Source organism: Epinephelus lanceolatus, chromosome 24 (genome assembly GCF_041903045.1).
Source record: "Epinephelus lanceolatus isolate andai-2023 chromosome 24, ASM4190304v1, whole genome shotgun sequence".
Lineage (NCBI taxonomy): Eukaryota > Metazoa > Chordata > Actinopteri > Perciformes > Serranidae > Epinephelus > Epinephelus lanceolatus.
This window is the reverse complement of record NC_135757.1, coordinates 15,662,239-15,675,812: the sequence shown is the minus strand read 5'-3', so window position 1 is coordinate 15,675,812 and position 13,574 is coordinate 15,662,239. Positions and strand designations below refer to the sequence as shown.

The window sequence follows — 13,574 nt, the reverse complement described above, 5'->3', positions numbered from 1 at the left end:
CTCCGCCCCTCTTACAGCCTAACTTCTCATAGAAGGCTACATGCTTTACTTATGTTAACATAAGCTGCTGTGGCATTGTAGCCATCAGATGAAGTTTAGACAGAAAAATAAACCAGACGGGCCGTATCCAGGGGTTAATAAGAGACTTTAATTAAACTCTGAGTCAATAAACAAGGAATAAGAAGCGATGGGATGATACCTGGAGCTATGATATCTTTCAACTGTCCTGCAAGATAACATTATTACCTACCTACCTTTCTCAGGATAGTCACAGCCTGGTGAATGGGAAAGATAAGAGGGAGAGACCACAACAAAATACTTACTAAACAAGAAATGTCACGTTTGGATTTAATAAAACAAAAAATATCTGCACTGCATGGACGAGTAAGAGATGTTTGCTTTGGACAATTCACATTTATAAAGGGTAGAAAGACAAATCTAAGCCAATGGTGAATAAATGTACAAACTTAACCAAATTTACAGCACCAATATTACAGACTTATAACTCAAGTAGAAATAGAGCTGCTTTTCTGATGTATGCTGCAAACTACTGTGCTGTTTTTACTGTAACAAACTCCACTCCTTGTCCTTGTTCATTCACTCCAGAGCCGTCCATGGTCATCTTAACATGGCACCAACAATGGACTGGTTACTGTCGCAAGTGCACAATTGTCACAACTGTACAATTTGGTCAGTTACATCAATTGTTTGAAGTTGCTTACCTTATTCTGTGAAGATCTGAAGGTGATGTTCTAGAACTCATCAAAAAAGGCTTGAATTATAGCCTCGTCATTTTCAGTATCTATGCCTGATAAATCATTAAATCTGTGTGTTGCTGTCAGTTGCTCTTTCAAAAACCTTGGTACTTTCTACTCAAAGACTGTGAGGTGGAATTGCAATCTTCTTTAGTTTTTTTGTGTTTGATGCCTCTGAACACACAAGTTACATTGATTGTTTTCTGAATCATTGCGAATACGTCAGCTAAGGAAATGGCTCACTTAAATGAGTTCAGTTTGATGTTTGTTGCAAAATAAGTGTTTATTAGAACATGTTTGATGATGTGGCCAGCTGGGATCTCATTTGATGGCTGGTTCAGCTGGTGGTGGAAATGTTGGAGAGGTTGTAACCTGGTTACAAAAGGGCCACTTATTTCTGCACTAATTGCTGCATCTCTGCAACCCTTATTTCTTATTCTAGCACCACTTTAAATTATAATAACGTGCTTTTACAAATGGCTAAAAAGTTGTCCATACATGTCTGTCATCCTCTGTCGGGAAAAGAGCAATTTATTTAAGTGAGAGGAGAGAGAATTAACACAACAGCAACCTCTTATCTGAAACCTACATCTCCTGATCATTTCTGCCTCACAGTTTCTTGATGTTTCATCTCTGAACTAAGTGTATTTGTGATGCTCCTCTGTGTGATATCACCATCATTTCATGGCTTCCAACTGCCTCATTGTCTTCCTCTAGTCGTCTGTTTTATGATGCTGCGACTAAGTGACTTCTTTTAATAATGCAAGCACAGATCTGCTATGTAGTTCATTTTATCTGCGTCAGCTTTCCTGATCGTGGAGGTCTTCTCTGTTCAGCCATGCGCAATATATGGACTTTGCTATGAAAGTCCAAACTGACTTTTGCGTCTTTTCTACTTGCATTTTTACAGATTTCTACTATCTAACTACTAACTATACAAACCTTTATCAGTGGTGATTGGTAAATACAGTCTTAGATCAAAAAGAAAACAAATGGACAGAATTAATTGATTTGACTCGGGATTGACATGTTAATGTTGGAAACAATGCTGGTAAACATGATGAAGAAATGGTGCAAGTCCCAATTTAACCACTAGATGGCAGCACAGTCTAATGAACAGAAACTCAGTGGTACTGGTGCCGCCAAGTCACAGTTGACCTCTCATTTTGTCTTCACTTCTCTTACATGTAAATGCACATTTGAGCTCTAACACATTCTTAAATATAATATTCATTTTTCATTTAATATGACGCATTAAGAATTAATTTACAACTAGTTATCTTGTACCTGACAAGACACAGTTGTTTGCCTACTTCTGTATCTTGTGCCCCAGTCTTTCTATACACAGATTTGAAACATACAACCCATGGAAAAGGTCAAATATTTATGTATGTAATCAGGCACCTCAGGAATTCTGGTTCATTATGGGGTTACAGTGATAACCTTAACTCTGTAGAGATGTGCCTCATTTCTCAGATACCATAGCCTCAGTAGATAGTTTTTTTTAGAAATACTGAGGTCAAGAATCCTACACAAAGAAAATGTTGTAATCATGCAAAACAGGACAACATCAGATTTGTTTTGTAGCTTTGTAGGGGTCAGACCTCCAAAGTTCTTACATCTGTGAATAATGAGAGAACTTCATCATTGTTCTACAAATGTAATCAAAGCCAGTTAAAAGATTGGGCGACAGTAGCTTAGTTGCTGGGAACTTCGTATGGGAACTGAGGGGTCACCGATTCAAGTCCCTGTGTAGACCAAATTTGGAGTGTGGACTGAAGGGATACATTTCAGCGGCCTTGTGTGAATTTCCTTGTGTAAATTTTCTGTGTGACAATTGACGAATGAAGAGATGATCCTGTAACACACACATATTTGTGTCCAAGATTGCCCCGTGATAAAAAGCTCTGCTCCTTCAGCTTTTCTTTAACTTGCCTTGAGAAAGTTATGCTCAGTGCATGCATACTTTTTTCTTTCATGTAACCATATACAATGTAGAAACTGTCCACTAGAGGGAGCTTGATATCCACTTTAAAATTTTGTCATTTAAACCCCAGAGAGCCCACTGGAGGCTTGAGAACTATTAGTCCCCAGTGTATATAAACTCTGTAAACAGCTGTTTTCCAGACACTAACTGACCGTGAGCAGAAAAATCAAAGCTTCTGATTTACTCAGTCGTTCTGCGTCTAACAGGCAGTGGCAAAAAGCCGGTGGACAAATAACAGGAACAATAACAAGACAAAATATAAGACAAGAAATGATGTATGGTACTACTTTTACTTACTGTAGTTTAAGAATTGAATTAACTTAAGTTTTGTGTTTAATTTAAGAGTAAAGAATCTTTTGTTATTTGACTGTGAAAGTTCAAAATTGAAGTGCTTTCCTGATTAAATTTGTGTGGAAAATAAATTGAAGGATATTTTAATTTTCTAAATAACCAGCAGAAAAATAAACATTGACACCACATTTTCAACATGATGTGACTGATACTGTAATTTTGACATCAATAAATAGTAACCTGAAAGTCACCATGTCCACAGACCTTGTTTGACTGAGTAAAAGGCGCGACAAACACAACAAATTCCTGCTCTTGTTGCCTTAAAATGCATCAACTCAGAGCAAACGATCAGCATGTTAATTGAGAAACATTCACATCACAGGGTCGTGGTAGTAAGTTTTTTTTTTAAATTTTACATTTTGCAGTAACTAAGCTACTGTGAGATATGAATCACACTTATTGGTGGATTCTGGTTGCACACAGTAAAAGCATAAATCTCCTCCACAACAGACTGTATGGGCTGTTTTTTTCCAGAAGCGTAGAGATTAAAATATGAATAGGCAGATATCACTTCTTCACACTATGCGGGCATTATGCCATTTCTTCAGCTGTTATTTAGACTAACTGTACCATAATGGCCAAACAAGCTTGAGTGGAATAAAGACTACCATTATGTGAGCTCAAAGTCTCGACCTGTTGATGCGCCATTAGCTTCACTTCTCAAATGTGTCTGGATTGTTCCACTGTGTTTTTCACTCCTTGCAGAGACTTAAGGTTAACTGGGTGTAAAGACAGGAGGGGAAAAATAAAATGGTAGAGTGTGGTGTCGCCCAGAATGCAGCAGGAAAAGTCTGAGCTGTCACTGCTTTTATGTGGAGGAAACTCTTTTGACTTTGTAACTTTTTGCAGTTAAAACTAGGGTTGGGCAATATATTGATATTATATTGATACTGTGGTCTTAGATTTTGGATCCTGTAATATTATAAGTGTTGTCTTCTCCTGGTTTTAAAGGCTACATTACAGTAAATACATGTAATTTTCTTAACTTACCAGACTGTCTAGCATTTCTATTTTTTTTTGCATTTATCTACTTAGTCATTATACCCACATTACTGATGATTATTTATCAAAAATCTCACTGTGTAAATATTTTGTGAGAGCACCAATAGTCAGCCCTATGTCATTGCAATATTGGTAATGAGGTGTGTGGTTGAAATTATCATATTTGATTATCTTCATGTCCCCCAGCCCAAATTAGGACCCATGAAAATAAAGACAGCTCTTGACTGCACACTGCATAATATCTGCAAATGTCATTGCAGTCATCTTATGAATGAATTTTAATGTATTTCACCATTCATTATAGCAGATTGGAAACAAAAAAACATCAAGCTAGAGGGTAATTTAAAACAAGTTGTATTCAAAGACAGCAAAATTAGTATTTTAACACCTTTTTACCACCCCATTTGGAAATTATAAACAATAAATTCTTAGTAAATTGTTAATAATACACTGTTTTGTCAACAAATATATATACATTTCTAATTTCTAATGATTTCTAATCCTCAGTGTGCTCATTTAGTAACTATACTTATGTATAAATCATTCACAGGCAGCTTTACAACCACTTATAAATGTGTTCAAACTCACGACGACATGTTGAGCTTCAAGGTTTACTTAAGCATGACAGAAACCCCTTCACTCAAGGTCCACTTATTAGATTTCTCACATGTCCTGGCCTTCATCAGTGGACGAACTTTACTCATTTGTTCTGTGACATAATTATGAATAAATAAATAATTTAAATATTCTACATGTGTCTACGTGCTGTTCTTATCTTAGTGAGTCTGGAGCTACAACGATGAATTGATTAGTATTCAACTATTAAATTAATCACCAATGTATTTGATTATTGATTTAGCGGTATTAGTAATTTTTTTTTTTTAAAAAAAAGGCAAAATTCTCTAATTCTAGCTTCTTAAATGTGAGTATTTTCTGGTTTGTTCGCTCCTCTACAGTGGTGGAAAAAAGTTTTCGGACACCCTTAAAATTTTACACAATCTCAAATATTATCATGAAATATTTGTGGAAAAATCTTTTTTATGTTTCAAAAGGTGTGGCTGCATTAGACATATGCAAACAAATACAAATTATATTTTTTTGTTTATTGTTTACAAGAAAAACTAACAAAACTAAATTCTTGACAGTTTCAATATGTCAGTTCTCAACATTGTCGGTATCAAAGTCAACAAATAACAGAGAATGTGTTCAAAACTGAACAAAAAATAAATAAACCATCACATCATCAAATTAATATTTAGTAGTCCTGCCACTGGCACGTAGTAGAGCTCTCACCCTGGCTGGCATGTTCCCCACGAGCCTTTCACACTGTTGAGGGGTAATCTTGTCCCATTCTTCTTGAATTACTGCTTTTAATTCTTCTGAATTCTTTGGTTTATGCTTTGAAACAGACCTTTTGATAATCCACCACAGATTTTCAATGGGGCTCATGTCCGGGGATTGAGCTGGCCACTCTAAGACCTGGATACTGTGCTCCTGCAGCCAAGTTCTACTGGCCTTGGATGTGTGGCAAGGGGCATTATCTTGTTGAAACATCCAGTTTTTACCTCGACGGAACAGTGCACGCGCAGAAGGGAGCATGTGGGTTTCGAGAATGGTACAATACTTGGTAGAGTTCAATGTGCCATCACAGACAGTGATATGACCAACACCAGCAGCACTCATGCATCCCCAAACCATGATACTGCCTCCACCATGCTTGACAGTAGGTACTGTACATGCTGGAGATAATGCTTCGCCTGGCCTTCTGCGTACCCTCACATTAGTAGGAGGAAGATAAAGCTGGAAACTGGACTCATCTGACCACAAAATCTTCTTCCAGTTCCTGGCTGTCCAGTTCTTGTGTGCCTGGGCCCAACGACGCCGGGCTAACCTCTGTCTCTCATTGCTCAGGGGCTTCTTGATAGCCTTGTAGGACCTTAAGCCATGATCTAAAAGTCGGCCACGTACAGTGCGGGTGGAACATTGGACACCAGTTTGGTTTGACCACTGCTGCTGAAGCTCCTGTGATGTCATTCGGCGGTTTTGCCTGCACATGCGGATCAGGATGCGGTCATTTCTTGCTGAAGAAACCCTTGGACGCCCAGATCTTGGTTTGTCTTCCAAGCTGTTGGTTCGTCTGTATTTCTGCAGAGTGTATCCAACTGCTGAAGGACTGCATTTGCACTTCCTGGCTATCTGGTGGTAGCTGTACCCTTCCTGGCTGAGAATCTTTATCTTCAGGTGTGTTTCCTGCGTTAGGTTCCTTGTTTTAGCCATTTTTGTGTCTGAAGAACTTTCAAATGTGCTGGCTTTATGTAGACACGAAGCTTGGCAACAAAAATTGTGTCTTTTAATAAAAAGAACGACCTTCATCACTGGTACCAAAATGACCCAATACTCAAAATTTCTTATGTATTTTCATGGAACCAATCAATTTTAATTTTTTAATGGCTTTTTTAGGATTTATTTAGTATTTTGGCTGTGACTGTACTAAAAGAAATTGCACTTTAAGACCTAAGAGTGATTCTTAATGCAATATTTCACAAATGCATGGGGTGTCCGAAAACTTTTTTCCACCACTGTATGACAGTAAACGATTTGGGTACTGGACAAAACGTGACATCTGTTGAGGTAATTTTGGGCTTTGGGAAACACTGATTGACATTTTTCACCATTTTCAGACATTTTATAGACCAAACAACTAATCGAGAAAATAATTGACAAATGAATCAACAATGGAAATAATCATCAGATGCAGCCCTAAGTGTGTTCATAGTTTAAACACAGAACTTAGACTAATGTGTCGCCTTCCTTGATTAAATCAATTGCAGGATGTCCGAAAATGTCCTCAGTTCTAATGATGGTGAAGCTGAGGTCATACAGTACTAATTGGACCAGAAAATGCTACCAGCCATTTTAACGGCAAGATAACAAATAGTTTGAAATCTTTGTGTAAATTTTGATTCAGATCCAGTTTTGATGACCGAGTGGTAAATTTAACTGCAGACTATCAAGGCGTTACATGGCCATGCTCACTGATTAGTTGACCCTAAATGTTCCTGATTGATGATGGGGCTCTGCTGGTTATTCTGAGGTCTCGGCTGGTGACTAATCGTGCAATTGCAGTCAAAGCAATTTAACTTTTTTAACTTCTTGGTGAGAGTCTTGGTAAAAATCCAAGATGTGTCTTCTAATGTTACCCCTTCACTCTTGCCATTTTGTTTTCAATGTTTTTGCCTTTTGTGTTTGCTTTTTCAGTTTACTTTATTGTAAAAAGTGCTGTAGAAATGAGATTATTCTATTATTATAGTTGCTTTTAGATACAGCATGAAGCACACTGAAGAAAATAATAATTGTTTAATGATCCTAACGGTGTCTCTACCTGCAGAACATCAGCATTTTGTGATTGTTCAGTTACTTTTGGAATTTCCAGAGGAAAGGAACTGATGTGAGATTTTTTAATTAGGCCTAACAGCGTCCAGTTTATCTTTAGATTTTTGAACACGGGTCAACACCGCTCTCTATGCCCAAGTTGATATTTCACTAAAAGACGTAAGAGCAATAGCAACAAAGACAAAACAAACAGCTTTACTGTAGAATTCAATAAAACAGCGAAATCTACCACCAGCACGACTACACAGGAATTGTTTTTAAGTGGCGTGCAGTGTTCCGAACCATTTGCAGAAAAAGCAGGGACCAGTGGGATACGAGAGCCTTCCTGTGAACTGAATTGCCTCAAAGTGCCAGGCTGCTATCAAACCGCATTAATGTGATGGATATCCGGCATTCTGCATTCATTCTCCACGCAGTAAATGTGGGAGCTGACAAACAGATCCTGGTGAGAAGGCTTCCAGCACAGAGCAGCCGCTCAGGCGCTCTCTGCCTCTAATGCATCGACAAATATAGCTTGGGTTCAAGCACATTTTATGTAAAACTCACACAAATAGACACACTTTTCCTTAACCCAATTTTTGCAATTTCTTAAGAGTAAGCAGCTCAGTCCTCCTCTTCTCGTTCTGGTATATCTGTGCGGACGGCAGTCAGTGTGATCAGGCTTGTGTTTATCTTCAGCCAGAGTGGAAAAGGTCACTTTATTGCATTTTGTTTGTTTGTTTGTTTGTTTGTTCACATTCACAGTGTCCAATCACAAGCCAACCTGAGCTTGTAGAGAAGACACATGACTTACAAATATCTACTATTTTACCTATCTTTTTGTAGCACAATACAGTTGTTTCTTTTAAATACAAAGCTGTGAAGTCATATACAAATTTAAGATGCATTTACTTCTGACTGTAGAATCAATCAGCGTCATCTGATGAGTAATACAGTGTTAAATTTAGAATTGATCAGGGCTCTCTCCAAGATTTAGATAACCTTAAATCTTTGAAATTTTAGAATTTTAAATGTGATTGCTATATGCTTGCTTGCAGTGCCAGAATGTACTTGTTTCTGTGGGAAGAGGAGCATGAAAACTTCTCAGATCATTTAAAGGGTATACATAAGTGTTTAGGGGTTTAATATTTCACCCCCACAAAGATGGGAGGCTTGCATGAGACACATTTAAAAAAGGCAATCCAGATTTGCAGCTGGTTTCCCATAATGCAACCAAATAGCCTTTTTCATTTGGCTTTCCCTGCCTTGCAAATGTCTACATATTTTTGCCTGTACGCTCCACTTTATGTGTCAGGCTTTCTGTCAGAAAGAATTATTTGTTCAGACACTGGGTCCACACTGCACAGGAATAAAGCTGACTTTGGGCCGTACAATCGTCAACAAAGCCCTGATTTTTTTGGTGATTCTAAAGATCATCTTGCCAGATTTTCTTGTGGTGTGAGGCAAATTAAACACATTTAATATTTACAATCTGATATCTTGTTGTGAGAGGGGAAACTAAAGGATCACCAGTGGTCCTGTGGGTCTCAGAGGATTTTAATGCAATATGAAATGGGATTCAACTCGCAATTTACTCACCTCCGTCTTGCGCTTTAACATGTGCAGTCCATGTCCTCGCCATCTCCATGACTTTCTTTGTCAGTTTTCTTTAAAAAGTGGCACAAAAACTAACAGCTAGTTCTTCCTGCCCGTAGTTCTTCAGATTTGTTTACTCTGAAGTCAAGTTTTATTGCGAGAGATATCAAATTTTGAGAGTCGAGAGTCGGGACGCCATGTCATTGCTCTCCACATACTATTGAAACAAAACTGTTAAATTTATTATTACATGTCATTATGTGTGGGCTCTCTCCCATTTTCAACATCTGTGAGGTTTTGAAAAATCTTTTACTGTGGGCTGCTCTTTCAAAGCTCTCTCTAGATGTGTAAAGCTGGTGAAATGCCCCTTTAAAGCCCCCCAAATTCAAAGAAACAATACCAACTCAGTGGTAGCTATGGCCCTGTTACTGGAGTTTGTTTGTTCTGTTTTGATTTTATGGTTACATCATCCCAATACAGCGCTGAGGATTTCAGACAGCAGGTGTGAAGAGAGAACCATGAGTGTAAAAGTCTTAATGAACTGTTGGTTAAGTCAGTATTGTGTGTAAACTGTGGCCAAAATGACATTTATTGATAAAAAGTTGGATTCTCACTCCCAAACACACACCTCAGAGGAGAACAGAAGTGCTTGGTTCAGGTCGATCTGCTAAATGACACATCACATCCCTGCTGCCTGGTTGACGGGCATCACGAATGCAAATCTGTCTCTGTGTATATTTAAATAGGTTTCTCCTCCATTCACATGTCAGTGCTCCTCCCATTACTCAGACCCCCTCGCTATGAAGGAACTATGCTGCCATCATCACACCACTACAAGCATTACACAAGATATTCAGTCAGACTAAATGGTCCAACCAATTACATTGATTTTAGAGGAGCTATGTTGTTTGCATTAGCGGAGGAAAATGGACTGCCATTTTCCATGTTGTTGGGTGGAAATTGAGAATTGAGCCCTCTTCAGGGTGTATAATGGACAGAATACCAATCAGCCGGCTGATGTAACTCACGCTACACTCTTTTGACCACGTATCACATCATGCACTTACACCATTAGAAAGTCTTCTCAATGCATTTCTAATTACATGTGCAAATACATTTCAGTGCTAGTGAGTGTGCCGGGCTGGAGGGAAGGCAGTGTGCATGCTGGTTTGGAATGGAAAGACTGTATCTCTAACGCAGACCTATTCAGCTGGTGCCAGCGGGGGACCAGTTCCATTTACAAATAAATACAGTTTAAAAACTCGAAGAAGGAAAATCACGCAAACAACAGACATTTTCAAAATAAAAGTTTTGAAAATGTGGTGGTACGTTGCGTCAATTGTACATACATACTGAGAATAATGACTCAGTGACTCAGCCCCAGAGTCCCTAGCTTTCTGAAAACAGTATTCCCACTATCATGAAATTCCTCAGAAAATTATCAAATTAAAACTGTTTTCCAGGCCTTCAAATGGTTTGGAATTAACCAAATGTTTTGGAAAAGTTTTGAATATATATTTCAGCTACTGTTAAAACTATGTTCATTAATGTCACATGATACACATTGTCAGTTTAGTAGTTTGCTTATCTGCAAATGCCGGGTACTGTAAGTCAGTGTTTAATAATGTATGGCTTTCAAAAGACAAATATAACACGTAGCTCAAGGGAGACGCCCTACTCTGAGTCAAAACGTTAAAAGTTTTGGTGCAGAGTAGAATAGGGGCCACATTTAGTCATGGGGAAATGTAGTGTGAGTAACTCTCCACATTTGGAATGCGCCCTATTTCAATTTGCAGCTTTTCATAGGTGTCCATACAGACTGTTTTAAACTGCTTATATAATGGCATGGAAATGGGGTAAAATGTTATAGAAAAAGTTTTGAAAAGTCATGTGTAAAAATGTTTGGGAACCCTGTAAAAAGGTGACCCCATGAAGTTGACTAGCCGTGATTTATGTACATTGATGACATTGAAATCTATGACATTTAAACAGAAAATCTGTACAAAATGTTTACACATTTTAGCCCAGCAATACAAATCCAGCATTAAAAACTTGTATAGAGAGTGGGAATATTTTCTTACATTGAGGCACCTTATAATATATGAATGCTTGGTCTGAGTTATAGTAAGAAGTAGTGTGGCTTTTATAATCTTACAGGCTCGTTTTCAATTAAATATATACCCTTTTTACTCTGATCTGAAGTTTGCCTCTTTGGTTATTTATCAATCAATTTCAACAATTTTAGCACCATTCCTGATGATTGAACCAGCAACAGATTACAATTTTAGGAATTTAAAGTCTGATATTCATTTCCCTCTTAATTTTTCTCAAAGCAAAAGGGCCAAATATTCTCAAATTTCAGCTTCTCAAATGTGAGGATTTGCTCATTTTCTTTATTTTTTGTAATTGTAAAATTAATATCTCTTGGTTTCAGATTTTTGTCTGGACAGAACAATCAGTTAGTAGACGTCACCTTGGACTCTGGGAAATTATGAGGGGCATTTCTTTTTTTGACTTTTCACTCGCATTTTTTTTTTTTTTTTTATTAATTGGAAGAAAAAAAAATTGACACTGAAAATAATTGTCAGCACAGAAGAGGCACTTGTCTTCCAGAAAAGGTTGCTCATAGTTTTGGTTATGTAAAACAGACAGGACATCTTAACGCCAGCTACCGCTTATACGTTTAGATCTTTCTCCTCCAACTGACACACACAGAGACAGACACATATACACACCTAAAGCGGAGTGCCTCTGAGTAAGAAATCACATGTCATCTTCGAGGCCAAGTCGATTTCAATCTCTATTTTCAGCTTTTTCCAAAATCTATAAACGCAGCTCTTAACACATGAGTGTGAGCTGGGTGAGCAGAGGGTTAAAGGGGCTCCGGGGCTCTGCAGGGCTTGGGTTAACTGCCGTGTCAAAGTGGCTTTTGTCCTCTGAACAGCATGGGGATGATGGTGCGTGGCATACAGACGGTTCCTAGTTTGAATCTTCACAGTAAAAGGGACGAGTTGCTGCTGCTCAGGAGCCTCTGATTCAGCTGCCAGAGGGTGTTTTATATCAACCTTTGTAGAGGAAGTTCTTTTTTTTTGCTTTAAAAGGAGCAGGGGGATGTTTTATAGGCCTTGTCACTCAGTAAAGACAAATATCTGGTTGTGTACGTTGCTGTTGTATGATCAAAATGCATTCGGGTCTTATAGTTGGCAATAACCACAACAGAAATGCCTCTCCAGCCACGTATCATAGCTGTCTCACAACAAGCCTCGCCTCAAAATAATTTCTTAATCCATTAATTGGCGTGGAGCAGCATTCGGGGCAGGGCTTTTTGTTCAATATGTTTTTCAGAGATGCATACTAATCATATAAAGTGATCCTTTGTACTCAGGTTGACAGCAGCGACGAGGGCTTTTAGACGCACACACACGTACACACACACACACACACACGCCGAGGCATGTGTCTGGGAGCGCCGACGGCAGAACGAGTGTATTATTTTCCCTGAAGAGTGTTATTTTCCTGTCAAGGCTTGATGGCAACGTGCCAACAGATGTGACAGGGAGCGATCATCCCTCCTTCATACTGTACGGAGAGAGAGAGGAAGTGAGGAGGGATGGGTGAGGACAGAGGGAGTAAGACAGACACACAGACACACTAGCTGGGTTTCCATCCAGGCATTTTTATGCAAATTACAATATATCGAACTTGAAAAACATCAGGGAAATGGCAAATTCTAATGAAATTTTCTCTCAAAGTTTTTCGCTGGAAGTTGAGAAATCGTTATCTGAAATCTATTCGTCAAATATAGGCTGATCTGTCCACCCTGATCTCCCAATGATGGACTGCTGTTGCACCCGCAAAGGCTCATGTATCCATTAGTTGGTACTTCAAAATCCTGCTTAGTGATTTCTTTAGATTAAAGTTTAAAACATGGTGTTAAACATATGCTCATATCTCAGTGTCGATTAGAACATTTGAGCTCAGTGGAGTTTTACTTTTGGGGACCATATATTAGAGCACATTGGTTATATTTGAAAAAGTCAACAACTTCTCGTCACTAAAATTAGGTGGGGAAAAATGGATATATTGATATCGGTATCAGTTATAGGCCAAATAAGTTGTTATATATCGGAATATCGGATATTGGCAAAAAATCTATTATCGTCCATCCCTTATCTTGGGTGTCCACCGTCTTACTTAGTTGTCAAGGTTTCCAAAGTTGGCTGTTGTCTGTTTCTGCATGCGTGTCCTCTGTTTGCATGTGGGTCCTATCTGGCCCTGTCACAGTGCAGTTATTATTTTTGGTGTGGAGTGTGTGTGAGAAGTGTTTGTAGTGGGCACATGATACTTGAAATTCTCCCTCAAATACCACGTGTACAAGCCCAGACCGGTTTATTAATGTATTAACTGTAAATTCCACAGCCTAACAATACATATTAAAGCTCCCAATAAGCCTCAGAAAAATTTCTGGCAGCTCCAAAATGAATTTTTTTGCTGCAGTCTGTGGTGGAGAA

General features: G+C 38.4%; 1 long non-coding RNA gene across 1 annotated transcript in view; it reads left to right on the top strand.

Annotated features, from left to right (window-relative positions):
* The window catches only part of LOC117250175 (uncharacterized), a 108,103-nt gene that overhangs the window by 1,416 nt on the left and 93,113 nt on the right, over positions 1–13,574 (top strand). The gene's annotated exons all lie outside the window — the stretch shown is intronic.